The sequence below is a fragment of the Alligator sinensis genome, unplaced genomic scaffold, assembly GCF_000455745.1.
Source record: "Alligator sinensis unplaced genomic scaffold, ASM45574v1 scaffold87_1, whole genome shotgun sequence".
NCBI lineage: Eukaryota > Metazoa > Chordata > Crocodylia > Alligatoridae > Alligator > Alligator sinensis.
This window is the reverse complement of record NW_005841929.1, coordinates 1,259,610-1,273,213: the sequence shown is the minus strand read 5'-3', so window position 1 is coordinate 1,273,213 and position 13,604 is coordinate 1,259,610. Positions and strand designations below refer to the sequence as shown.

Below are 13,604 nucleotides of genomic sequence, written 5' to 3'. Positions count from 1 at the left end.
TTCCAAGCCTTCCATTTCTCTTCACTTCTAGTTCTGGCTCAAACCTCATTTTAAATATCAAAGAACCCCCTCTTGGGCACTTAAAAACCAAAAAAACAACCAACCAAAAACATTTACCTAGGTCCCACATTCCTGTTTTGTTGTACAGTATAACCTCATAAATCCATAATGATTGAAAATCCAGCACTTTTTAAAACTACACTTCATCGGGGAGTAGCAGCAGCCAGTCCTGGAGCAGCAGAGGGGGAAGCTTACACACAGCAGCTGCTGCCACCAGCCCCCACACTGTGTTGTCGCTCCACGTGTGGCTGCTGCTCAGTCTCAAGCATGCCGGATTCATGAGGTTATACTGTATGTTGGTTTACTTCACTATTTAATTATCAGGATATTCCATTTCATTTTTATTTATTTAAGGATGTCACTAAGTTTTTATAACATCACAAGTGTTTCAGTGACATGAAAGTATTTCATGCGTAGTGTCACTTGCTGGAAGAATCCCAGTGTGCCTGGCATTGGAATGAAGATAGTAGTGCAGGGGTCGGCAACCTTGAGCCTGCAGGCGGGATGTGACCTGTGAAGAGTTTTTAACCTGCCTGTCAAACATGTTTGCACGTGACTGTGCCATCTAGTGGCCACCTGTAGCCTGAGGAGGACTGAGCTGTGTTAATGCAGCCTGCTTAAATAGCCTCTAAAAATGGCCAGAAAAGACCCCTTTAAAATACCACTCTTTTTCTGTAGGAAAGCCCCCTTCATCAGTGTAACATTTTCCCATGGCCAAGGTTCTGAAACTCCAGTTACTTACCAAAGCAAAGATGACATTTTGGTTTTCTTCATTGGCTTCCCATGGGCTTTCACCTCTGTTTTATATATCAGAGTATTTTTGCGGGGATGATGGGATCTTGTTGGTGACAATTGCTTTGCTAAGAAGGGGCGCAAAATCTTTTTGTTCCTTCAGTCTCCCAAGCTGTGCTTCTGTGAAGTTCAAGGAATAGAGCTGAACATAAATGTCAACACAGAGATGGGTTTGATTTGAAGTGAATCTGTACAATCAATTACTCTCATGGGCTCCAAAGCATCTGTTGGTATCATGTACTAGGTATAGCTGTATTGCTTGCTGGATTGGCAGTCAACATTGAATATGTGACCTAGGATAGATAGGGATTTTGTGGAAACTGCAGAATCAGGCATTGTATTCGAAATCTGAAAAATCGCAAAAAAAATTACTGAAAATAAAATGGGGAGCTAGCATTCCTCGTGGCTGCTGTGGTCCTCACAGCCTGCTGGTGCAAAGGGGAGCAGCCAAGATGGCGACCACCCCCCCTACCCCTTGCTGCTGATTGGGTGAGAGGACTGCCCGCCACACAGCTCCACCCCTCTTTGCCAATCATCAGTGAGGGGCCAGGCTACATGATGGACAGCCCTCTTGGCCAGTCAGCAGCAAGGGGCAGGGTCACACAACAGGTGGCGCTCTCTGCCAGTCAGCAGTGAATGACGGGGCTACCGGGGCCCCTTGGCCAGTCAGTGGTGAGGGGTGGGCTTGCCACATAAAGGCTGCAAAATTGGCTCTGCTCACAAGTGGCCTATGAAAAGCCCTTTCAGTTGCTGCGATTTCAATAAATCCTTGAGTAAAGACCTTGAATCTGTGGGGCATTTTTACTTATTTAGCCACAATGACATTTTCCATCCCCCAAACAAATTTGATGAAGAGAAGGTGATCATAAACTATATGAAATCATAAATACTGCTTGCATGAGAACAGTAACAGTGGAGTATAATTCTGTTTATGGATTTATGGTGTCAGGTGACTTATGTCTCTTCAATTAGAGAAATCAGAAAGGAACAGTTTGGCCATCTTATCCATCCCCCATTGACCAATTATTATATTCCCTTAAGTATATTTCTGGGATTTTTTAATCCAGTTCCATTTTCACTGGCATTTTTTGTAACTTGGGAAACCATATGACTGTTTAATACAGTGACCCTCAGCCAGGGTGCTGCAGCATCCTGGGGTACCTTGAGATCCTTTCCAAGCTGCTGCCAGGTGCCAAGCACAACGATACCACTGTTAGGTGTACAGATGGGACTTGTAAGATAAACCCAGGATTTCAAAGAGGAATCCAGATTGTCAAAAACCATTCTGACTGGTTGGGATCTTTCCGAATTTTCTGCAACAGAAGAATTGCTCTATTTTTTCTGTAGTCAAAAAGCAAGTGAAAACTAAGAGCATTTTCCGAGGGGTGCCTCAAGTCTAAAAAGGTTGAGAACCACTTGTTTAATAGATACTGATTTTATAGGGAAGTTTTCAAGAGATTTGAGCATCCACAAAAGGGTTGGTTTTTAAACTGTTTTAGTCAAACAAGTAATTTGTGGCTGTATAGAGAACATCTAGATTAATAACAAGATGAAAGAGATGATGAGCATGTTTCTGTGTAGGCTAGGTGTGTGCCATTTATGTTTTCCATCTCTGTAGCCATTAGCTCCTGGATGATGCCTGACTGGCTCTGGTAGTACAAGTGAATTTGAAGAAGAGTAAGTAGATTAATGAATTGTCTTGGGGAGTTTGCATAACATAAGAGGTGACATTGGAGAGAGCCTTTTTTGGGTGCTTGTAGAAGAAAGACTACTAGATGGTGAAGACAGAAGTTTGGAGTATAGGCAGCAGTAAATTGATGTAATTGGTAGTCAAGGGCAGAAGTCTGAGAGTCTAGAGGGTAAGCGTGGTGCCTAGTGAGGAGATGGATGGAGTGGCTCAGCAGGTAAAATGATTAAGGTGAAGATTAAGGAAGATAATTTTTGTAACAATGTTTTGAATGGGTTTGAGGGGGGCAATTTTGCAGGTGTAAGTGGAGATTGGGGTCTGGATGAAAGTGTGTGCCATATTTGGGGGATGTTATGAATGAAAAAGTGGCAAGAATCAGATAACCCCATATATGAAAAGTAAAGTATAGACCTAAAATGAAGCAGGGCTAAGAAACCAACTTTGCCCAGTTACTTCATGCTTACTTAGCAATGGAAATGAAATGACCAAACTCAACTTGTATTATTGAAGTCAGATCCTTTTCCTGTGCTTTCAATATACTCATTCCCTCCTCTGATTTTGAGCAGCTTGGGCATTCCCTGGTGCTCAGTTTGTTCCCCAGTACTCGTAAGAAGGTGATCCTCCTCCAGTTGACTTTATTTTACAGCGGGTCCAAACTCCGTAGTTCCATGTTGCAAACAGGCAGAAGACCTCTCTCGCATCTATGTCTGTAGCTCCTGCAAACATTTGATCTGAACTTTCTATCAAATTGTATGCCAAGATGGTAAATTTCAAAGATGACTTTGGGTTGAATGGCAGCTGCTTACTCATGGGTGGATGAATTAACTATCAGAGGGTAAAAGGAGGGTAATCAGCTGCTCCACAATGACTGCACATGTGCATGCTCTTGCCCCACAGCAAATGAAAGCTAGCCTACTGCAGCTCCATCATCTTTCACTGAGCGTAATTAAAGTGCAGTGGTTTAGTTTTCACCTACCCTGGGGTAAGAGCACGCACCTGGGCAGTTACTGTGTAGCAGTTCACATGCAGTAAATCCCAGCCTCTTTTAACCCTGAAGTATTTGGTTTGTCTTCCCATGCCTGTGTAAAGATAATGTTTTACCTACTGCTGGAAGCAAGGAACTTCTTGTTCTTTTCTGTGTTCTCACACTGATAACACGTGGCCTGGGGAAGATACTTTATCCTGTGTCTGTGTGTTCTCATCTATAAACTACTATTTACTTAACTTACAAAGTGTTGTGAGGATGAGTTAATTTTGTATAGTGCCTTACTTCTGTGTCCAAAATATTATCTTTGTACGTGTGTTTCCAGTATATTTGGAGGAGGCTATTCTTCCCTGCTTGTCTGTTTTGACAGCCTGTAGAACTTGCAACTGAGCTGGAGTTGCCTGGCTTTAATCATGTACCTTATTGAAGTATAAAACTGTCAAGTACATTGGCTAATTATAATGGACTCTAAAGTAATTTTGGAAATGAAAGCCTAGTTTAGAGCCATTCCAGTACACAACTCAAGTGTACTTTTATTTAGCTTACATATTTGCCTTTGAGAGAAAGCAGTGCTGTTAATGTGCTATACATCTTGGTTTGCAAATTTGCCTTGTTTTGGTTACCTTTCATGAAAAATAGATTGCTTTGTTTGAATATATACAACTGTAGAGTCATAAGAGAATCCAAAAAGCACAATTATTCTTAAATGTGGATAACAAGACTTGACTTTGCTGTTGGTAACTTGGGAGTCTCTTGAGTCTTGTCTCACTATATATTTATTAGCTACCTAGATATCTGTGGGGTGACTGTGCACTGTACGAGCCTTGAACAAAAGAAAAGATGGTGGTTCCAATACTGTGAAAGCTAGCGTAATAATAACTTGGTTGTTGATGTTCTCTTGTTCAGAAATTGGAATAGGTTTGGAGTTTTTTTTTTAATGTCTTTCTTCTTAAGCATATTCAAAGTTTTGTCTTTTCTTTTTGAAGTTCTCTAAATACTTTAGAGAGTTAATACTTCTCCACCTCTTCTTTCCCTTTTCGCTCTTCTGTGTACATCGTACTAGCCTTTGCTTATATTGCAGAGATGACTTGTCCCACCAATTTGATATCTAGAAGTCACCTTGTATATTTAGCATACATGTTGCTTTTGTGTATAGGTTTGGGGGAGTAGCTGTGATTTTTTTTGTTTGTTTGTTTGTTTGTTTTTAGTCACTTAATTCAAATATGCAGTTTAAGCAAAGAACTTAGGAAGCAGTATTAAAAAATTACTTTATTTTTTTTTTTTTAAATCACCATTGATAAGAATTGGGCAGCTGTGAAATCCCTGAGGGCTACCACTTTAATTCCAACAGGAAATGCAATTTGATGACTTTTGTCAAGACAGGAAGATCAGAGCTGCAACTAAAGGCAAAGGCCACAGCAGGAGACCTCTGGAGCTGTTTTAAAGTAAGAAATGCTTGTGTTGCATTGATATATACATTAAATTAAAATAATCCAGAAAATCTCCTGCTGCTCCCTGTGCCTTTCGTTTGGACTCAGATTTTCCTGTTTGTTACTGTGTTATTTACATTTTTAAATGTTTTAACATGTTAAAGAAACATAACTGATTTGGTCATATTTTGCATTTCATTACCAGCCCTTCAAAGTGCCTTTTTTCAACTTACCTTTTGTTATAAGACATGTCATAATTCATATCAGAAGAACATACCAAACCAGATTGAAAAAACAAAAGCACCATCTCTGTCGTCTTCCTGCTGCTTTTCTTGCCATTTTTTAACCCAAAAGATTGGAGTACCTCTTCTATTTATCCCACCTCTCTGAAACATTCCCCAGCTTTCTTCCCTTAGTTCAGAAGATTTCACTAAATAGCCCGTCCCAATTGACTCCATCTTCCCCCTCTCTTTAAAGTAATCATGGAGTCTGAGGCTCTTAATTGTTTGTTCTACCATGAACAGCTAAAGGATTATTCCACAACATTTTTCAGTGTCTTCTTTAATATTTGTGCCTTTATCCTGGTACTAAGAACATAGCATCACACCTAGTGCTTTTTAAACCATGCTATTTGCTAAGATGCTATTCAGGATCACTTAATGCCATTTCTACTCTGATGGCTTTTCAGTGCTTGCCATTTAATCAATTGGTGGCTTGGTTCAGCTACCTTCTGGAAGGAGATGAAGGGCAAATCTGATCATCATCTAGCTTATCAAGGCTGGAATGTCTATTGTTAATGACAGCATTTTATGGCTCTGTGTGTTTCACTCCTTTTCCTTTTGTCACATTCTTCCATCTTCATTCTTTATCCTGAATGGAATGGGTCCCTCATGCATTACCTCCAAGATTATTCAGCTGTTTTGTGGGTGCCTTCCGCCTAGTGTACAGCCTGTCAGTGGTACCCTTTTAAGAACTCTGGCAACTTTGATTAGACCTAGAGATGAGGTTGAAAGTAGGTTGGGTGAGCTGACAGGTTAGCTATAATTTAGCCTCTTTCAAATGCAGGTCTGTATTAACCCTTAAACTTCCTGATATCTAATGCCCCTTTCATTGAGGTATGATGAAGATGGGGAAACTTCAGTAACCCAGTGGCTTGATCAGGCTGTGGCAGAGAACCTTTGGAAAAGACATAATGACCAGCATTCACTGCCCCAGCACCAATCTCTGCTGTATCATCTATTCTGATGCCTCAGCAGCAAGAACTTCACAAGCTTAGGAACATTATTTGTGCATGCAAAGTAGATGTTAACAGAACTAGCATTATTTACAATCTGACTTTGCAGGAGTGCTACCGTGTATAAGTTAGGAAGACTTGGATGCTAAGCTATTTAATATCAATATCGTGGAAGCCTAGATGGAGCAAGAGAGGTGAGGTGGCTATGTTCAACTTAAATCGGATATTAATATTTTTGATAAACATCCTCATGTAAGGTACCTTATAGGATGCATTATGCAAATAAAACAGTAAGACAGGAGGTCGGGAAGAAAGGATTGATATTACAGCTAAAAGAATGTATGGTTCAAAAGTGTAATGAACTTTCAGAAGTTGATGAACATAGCATGGTGGAATAAAATTTGAGTAAAAAAAATGTACATAAAGTTAGCTAAATAAATGCCTTTGAATCCCTTGTGGTAGAATGAAACTTAACAGAAGAACTCCAGTGAGAAATAGCTGGTACCAAAATCAGGAGAGACAGGTGTGATGTGGAATAAAGTGAAGAGATTATGGGAGACCTGGGCAAATGAATTATGAAACTTGGCATCACTGGGAAGGCAGAGCAGGGTGCTACACCAAGTGATTTGTGTACATGGGGTTAGGCAGGGAATTGGGGAGGTGAGAATGAGCTGTTTAAATTTTGAAGTGATGCCAGAAAGAATTGATGAAGGGATTCAAGTAGTGTGATGGTATGGTCTAGTTGCTAGACTAGTGATGTGATCTACACAGCAGCTTTTTTTGTGAATGTAAGGAGTGATGTTGGGAGTCAGGGGAACTTAAGAAGAAGGGAGCAGTGATCACTATGAGAGATGAGGTAGAGAGGGGAAAACAGTTTAGTATTAGACATGTTAAGCTTCAACTGGTAGCAAGACACTGAAAAAGTATAAGGTCCTTATGAGAACTAACAGTTGGTGCCAAGATTGGTAGTCTAGTCTCCAAGACTTTATCCTGGGAGACCTGAGTGCCAAAGTGGACATTGCTTCCAACACTGCTTACTGCAGAACAGCGTGACTCTTCTTCCAGGTCTTCTCTAGACTGTTTATTTAGCCAGATACTGGAGTTCATTTTGACCTAGGGATGAATATTAGCATGTTTTAAAACATTGTGGTCCATCTACCAACAAACATAAAAGCTTTTTCAACTTTTTTCTGAATTTTCTCAGACACTCCTAGACTTAGTATCCTGAACAAGACAGTGGAGGGAGCTGTCCAGCTGCAGGACCAGTGTGCTGGTAGTTTGGCATACCAGCATAGAAATCAAATAAATAAACACAAGTATTTGCTTTTCTCAGTCGTCCATGCTTAGGTTATAAAATGTCCTCTCTTACCTTCCATTTTCCCCTCACCTTACCCATGGTTAAATCAATGAACAAAGGCAGCTGAAACATTAAAGTAAATGGTACAAAATGTGCTCTGAATCCAGTTAGCTGTAGTACCAAGCCTTCTGTCAAGTATATGAAAGATTACTAAAGAACCTTTTTTCCATAGTGTGCCCAGAAATCATAGCCTTTGAAAGCACCACATAGAATGAACTGGCTGCTCAATCTTAGCTGCTTTCACCCAACCTTAGATCAGGTGGTTCTTCCTAAGAGCAGTTTTTACTTTGCTGTAAAAAAACAAAACAAAAAACATTGTCTCGCTGATACTGAAGAAAATAAATTGAAGATGAACTGTTATCATCCTTTCTTTGAGTGTCCATCTGTGATAGGGGGCCATATTGAGGCCAGTCACAATATCAGCCCACCCACCTGTCTAGGGCAATTCACCCACCTGACTCGTCTGCCATGCCTTTGATGTAATTGAATTGATGTTTCTAGGCAAGAGGCTGCCCATTTTAATGCTGTGATGCCAGGGGCATTATACATGGCTCCAACCTCCCCTTCCGTGTCCCATGCCTCTGAGATGGCATTGTTATATGGCTCTGGCCCCACTATATTCCCAGCTGACATTTGGATCCCAACCTGGATCCCTCCTACTCAGGCGGCCTAACCTCTGCCATCATTCAGGGCTGCAAACTCCCTAGACCCCTTTCCCTCAGCAGTGGGAATCTCAGTCCTTTTCTCTGGGCCCCCACAGGCAACTGGCTCTGGCCATCCCTTGCGGTGGGCACTTTTGCCCTTCAGCCATCTTGGTCCTGGCCCCAGCATTGACCAGTCAAGGGTTTTCTGCCTAGGTTCTTGAGCAGATAGCCTTCTCTCCCATATGGGTCCACCTTCTGGGGCCCCTCCACACACTACCCTTACTCTGGGCCTTGGCCCTGTGCTTTTCTGTTGGGGTGTGCTTCCCTAGCTTTCCCCCATGGGGTCACCCACAGCCTCAGCCCCTGCTGCGTTTTCTGGTGCCCGATACTTGCCTTTTACTAGGGAAGGCAAAGGTGTGGCACTTCCTGGAGACTGCCCTGCCACAGGCAGCCCCATTACACATCCAGCCCTAGCAGGGTGTAGTTTTGGGTCATTCCCCAGGACTAGTTTTCAAACCTTCCTGCTCTCTCACAAAGCCCCTGTATGTACAGCTCCTCTCTGGGCTTGTCCTGAGCCCTCGTTTCAGCAGGCCACAGGCACTCAGCCCCCTTCTCAAGGCTCTGGGACCCCACACTGGGTCCCCAGGAACCTCCTCCACCCCCATAGTTCCTACCCAAACCTCCAGGTGTTCTGGGAGTAGCAGTATTCCAGCCAGGAGATGTTCACCCTTTGCCTCCCCCGCTGCAACTGCCAGCCTGGCTCCTCATGACCTGCTCTTGTACTGATGCTGCTCAGCCCTGCTCCAATCAGGCAGCCTCCTGGCTGTCATGTGATTTTTTTTTTTTTTTTTTTTTTTTTTTTGATTGGGTCTGCTCGCTCCTGCAGGCTGCCTCACAGCCTGGTCAAGACCTTAAAGTGACAGGCACCCAAAGGTGCACTGTCACACCATCCCATAGATAGAACCTGTGAAATCTAGGGGATGTCCAGACTGCCACATCAAGAGGGGCCCCATTCTTTTTTTGTGTCAAGGTAGCTTTTTCAACTTTTTGGGCACAAAATTAAACATCTGAATATATCACCTGGTGCCTTCAAGATGCTAAGCACCCAAAGTTCTCAGATTTGAAAGTATAGATATGTATAATATTTAATATCTGATGCAAAGAAAGTAGTCTTGATTTGTCCTAACATGAACTATTGTAATGGTAAGGTAATTGCGTAAGAATCTGTCTTCAAATCAACTCCTTGTCTGACATTGATCCGAGTCTTTGTCCAATTCTCTCTTAAGTCTCCAGCTTCCATTTTTCCTGGACAAAATTTTTGAGAAAGGACAAGCTTCTGACCTCTAGCATCAAGATCCTTCACAACCAGGTTCTATAGCACTGATCCTGCCTGGTGCTGGTGGATGACTTCCCTGTGGCCATAAGCAGGGGACATGCCTGTGTTTTATACTGCTAATCCCCACCCCAAAAATGTCACAATGTGCCCACTGACTTACAAACTGCATACAGTAAGAAAGCAGCTGGCCTTGCTGCTTGCTTGCTTTTGGAAGGATTCCAAAATGACTAATTAGTAACTCCTCCTTTTTTAAGTCTTTTTTATGTGGAGTCCAGCTAGCTCAATCCTGTCTGCCCTATCATAATGAAATCTCCTTAGTTCAGGCGGTCGGATTACACGGGCTCCAGCTCCTAGCAATAGGTCTGCTTCTCAATAGAAGAAGCACTATCATCCAATATGACCCAGTTCTGGAAAGAAATAACCGTGCAGCTAAAAAGCAGCCAGTGCAGATTGAAGCCTGGCAAGCCAGGGGTGGTGATAAGCAGTGCAAGTGCTTTCAGGAACTGAGTAGGGCACTGGGGGTGTTTAACTTCTATGGCAGTGCCAGTGAAGTAGCCATGATGGTCCAGGATTTTTTGGGGTGATATCTTTGGTTGCACCTGAAGAAGAATGCTTTGCATTTGAAAGCTTGGTTAACATCTCTCCCAACTATATAGTTTCATAGTAGCTAGGGTCAGGAGGGACCTGATTGGTCCAATGAAAGAAAGGTAGCATCCAAAAAAAAATCCTTGCCTTTGATTTCTATATCAGACTAGTGCAGAAGTTGGGAGTCAGTCAGTGGCACTAGATGCCTTGGCCAGTTAGGAGGTTATACTCATCTTGCCATGCTGATCTGTACTTCATCACCTTGTGATTTGGATAATTGCAAAATATTCTGTGTATGTAATCAAATGGAAGCACTTAACTAGTAAAGACAACTAATAAATTTAAAAGAGAGAGTATGAATAAAAAATGTGACCCAAACACCATGCATTAGTGTTTCTTGTACATCATGGATGTCAAACATACAGCCTGCAGAGCTTCTCTATCCAGCCCACCAGGCTAGAACCACTGGAAGCTAAGGGGTGCGGACCACTGCAGATATGCATGGTCATTGGAAGCAAGCTTGAGTTGCTGCTGCTGTCCCTGAATTCACTAAGAGGCATTTCTCACTAGGACGGTAGTGAAGCACTGGAACCGGTTACCTAGAGAGGTGGTGGAATCATCCTTGGAGGTTAAGTCCTGGCTTGACAAAGTGCTAGCTGGAATTATCTAGTTGGGGATGGTCCTGCTTTGAACAGGGAGTTAGACTAGATCAGTGGTTTCCAACCTTTTTTATACTGTGGACTGGCAAACCTATTTAAATTTAATTTTTGCGTGGGGGGTTGCAAGGATCAGATTGGATTGGAGCACCACAGCTGTGGGCACTGGGGGGACCCTGCAGGGGAGGGGACTGCACAGGCAGTGGCCCAGAGGGACCTAGCTGGGGCTGTCCGGGAAGAAGGGGCTCCGCTGCTTTTCCTAGGAGCAAGCAGCAGAGCTGCCTCCCCGCTGTCTACCCTAGGCATTTCCTTATCTTCATCCCCCTGCTCCCAGCTGTGAGTGGGGCTGGGGGGTCCTGTCCGGCACAGCACGGGCCCTGGTACCTGTTGCGCAGGCAGCACCTTGCTGGGCATGGCCATGGTGGCGGGAGTGGGATGGGGTACACAGAGCCGGTTGCCTCCCTCCCAGGGCTGCCCCGCCACCCAGCTTTAACCCCGCACATGAGTGCCAATGGCCGAGCAGCCAGTCCTTCGGGGCACGGTACCAGTCTGCGGACCTGTGATTGGGAACCTCTGGACTAGATGGCCTCCTGAGGTCCCTTCTAACCCTAATTTTCTATGATTCTGTGACTTGCTTCCCTGGACCCACTGCTGCTGCCGGTCCCCTCAATTCTGCCACCATGATAGGCACTGCAGCAGCCCTTGCACTCTGGGCTGGATCTGGCTCACGAGGGCCTCCACAAATTGGATCCAGCCTGTAGCCCCAGATTGTTTGTATGTAGTGCATTGGAACTGGAGAGTTTTCACTGATAGTAGCCAGATAGCAGTGCATGGAACTGGCAGGTCCTTGTGCCTCTAACTACCGAGGAGAGAGCATAAGCAGAAGCTTTTTTGTTACCAAAGCTATGCTCCAGCCCTTCTTTAGCCCTGGTCCTTGTGACAAAGTTTTGTCAATGAAGCTATGTTGGCCAGAGTTGCAAAAAGGTCACGCCCAATAGTTTATATAGCTCTGCTGGGAAAATCCCTGTTGTAAACGCAACTATGCTGACAGAAGGCAACTTTTCTTGTTCAAGGGAACAAGCATACCTCTGGTGATATGCAGCTCTGCCAGCAGCACTCCTCTATACCAGTGAGCAGGTTCTCGGAGCACTGCTGCTCTAATTAAAATGGCAGCAGCTGCTGCAATATGAACACAGCATTTCTTCTGTGACTATGAGCTTGGAGTACTCTAGTATGCTTTGGTTCATGCTTTCCTTACCATCCCCCTCCCTCTCACCCTTCCCCTTCTTTTTTTTAATTGTTAACTATCAGTCAGTATAACTAATCAGTTTAGGATAGTTGGATAATTGTAACAGTGTTGGGGTTTTTTTCTTTATCCCTGAAGAAACTTCCTTTTATTATTCAAGGCTTTGAAGTGCAGAAGCTCTGGGCTTTAAACAATGCCTCTCCTATGGGATTGCTGTGCCTAGGAGTGACTCCCATACTCCCTGCCAAATACACCCTGATGAAGGACATATCAGAGAAGAATGCACCCATATCAGAGAAGAATGCACCCATTAGTAGTACTTTTTAAAAGAGAACTCTGGAATCATGGGAGACACAGTTGAGGGGATAAATCCTTGAGTAGTCCATTCAAGTGAGGAGTTTGAACTTCACTTCAGCTAGGAGGGCTTTGTTTGATGTTTCTTCTGAAGCTAGAGAATCTCTTGCTTTTATTGGGAGAAAAGAAAGCACACACTTTCCCCAGGACTTCTTCCTAAAGCTCCAAAGACCTTAGTTGCTTCAGATCAGAACCTAGTTTTGAGACCTTAGACCTGCTGCTTGAGCTCCAAGGACTCTACCACTGTTGTACCTCAGATAAGTTGTGTTATGACTCCACCAACACCAAAGAGGGAGATTCTTTATATAACTGCATTCTTCACAAATACAATCCAAAAAGAGGCATGACCTGCTGGTACTATCATCTCCAAGATGTACTCTGCCAGTGTCATTGGGAAGGCAAAGTTGATTTATAACTTATAAACTAACCAAAGTAGAGATATATGCATCATATTTAACTGAATCCAAAATTACTTTAAATTTAAGACACACCCCCTAATAATTAGATTTGATACATGGAAAATTATAAATATGTTTATAAATTCCTGTGTACAGAATCTAATTACTGGAAGGTTGTCCTAAATTTGTCCCTACCATCACCGTGGCAGGGAAAGCAGCATGGAGGAAGGGAGAGGAGCCAGACCCTCACTCTTGCCTCTTGCCCTGCCTGTCCCTACTGCTTCTGGCTGCCTATGCCTGCCCCCCCACTGCCACTTCCCCCCCACACCTCACCTGCTGCCTCCCCTCTGCCATGTCCTCCCCCCTGCTTACCTTCTGCTGTAGCTCTGCTTGGGGTGGCCAGAAAGAAACAGTGGCAGCTCCCAGCCAGACTGAGTAGGGGCTAGAGGGGGACCCAAGCTGGAGGAAAAGCTAAAAAGGGAGGGGGCAGCTACAGGGAGACAGGCTATGTGATCTCCCCCAACTGCCATCCTCCTCTTGCAGCTGCAAGCCGCCCCGCCCCCCCTCCTCGAAGGAGCCATTCCAGCCTGGGGGGTAGGCAGCAGCTCAGCTGCCATCTGCCCCAAGCTAGTATTCAAGTCTAAGATGAGACTTTTTTCCCCTGTGGTGATTGGCCAGGGGGAAAATCTCATCCTAGATATGAGTAAATACAATATCTCCTTTGTTTAGTCTTGCCTACTACTTGACTTCAGACTAGCACTGCTAACTACTTATCTGTGTCACTGAGATCCAACACCTGCTAATCCACAGTGTTTTCCAATATGGCACCAGTGACACTTG

General features: G+C 43.8%; 1 protein-coding gene across 4 annotated transcripts in view; it reads left to right on the top strand.

Annotated features, from left to right (window-relative positions):
* LOC102381708 (cat eye syndrome critical region protein 2) overlaps positions 1-13,604 on the top strand; it is a 140,738-nt gene that overhangs the window by 59,757 nt on the left and 67,377 nt on the right. The gene's annotated exons all lie outside the window — the stretch shown is intronic.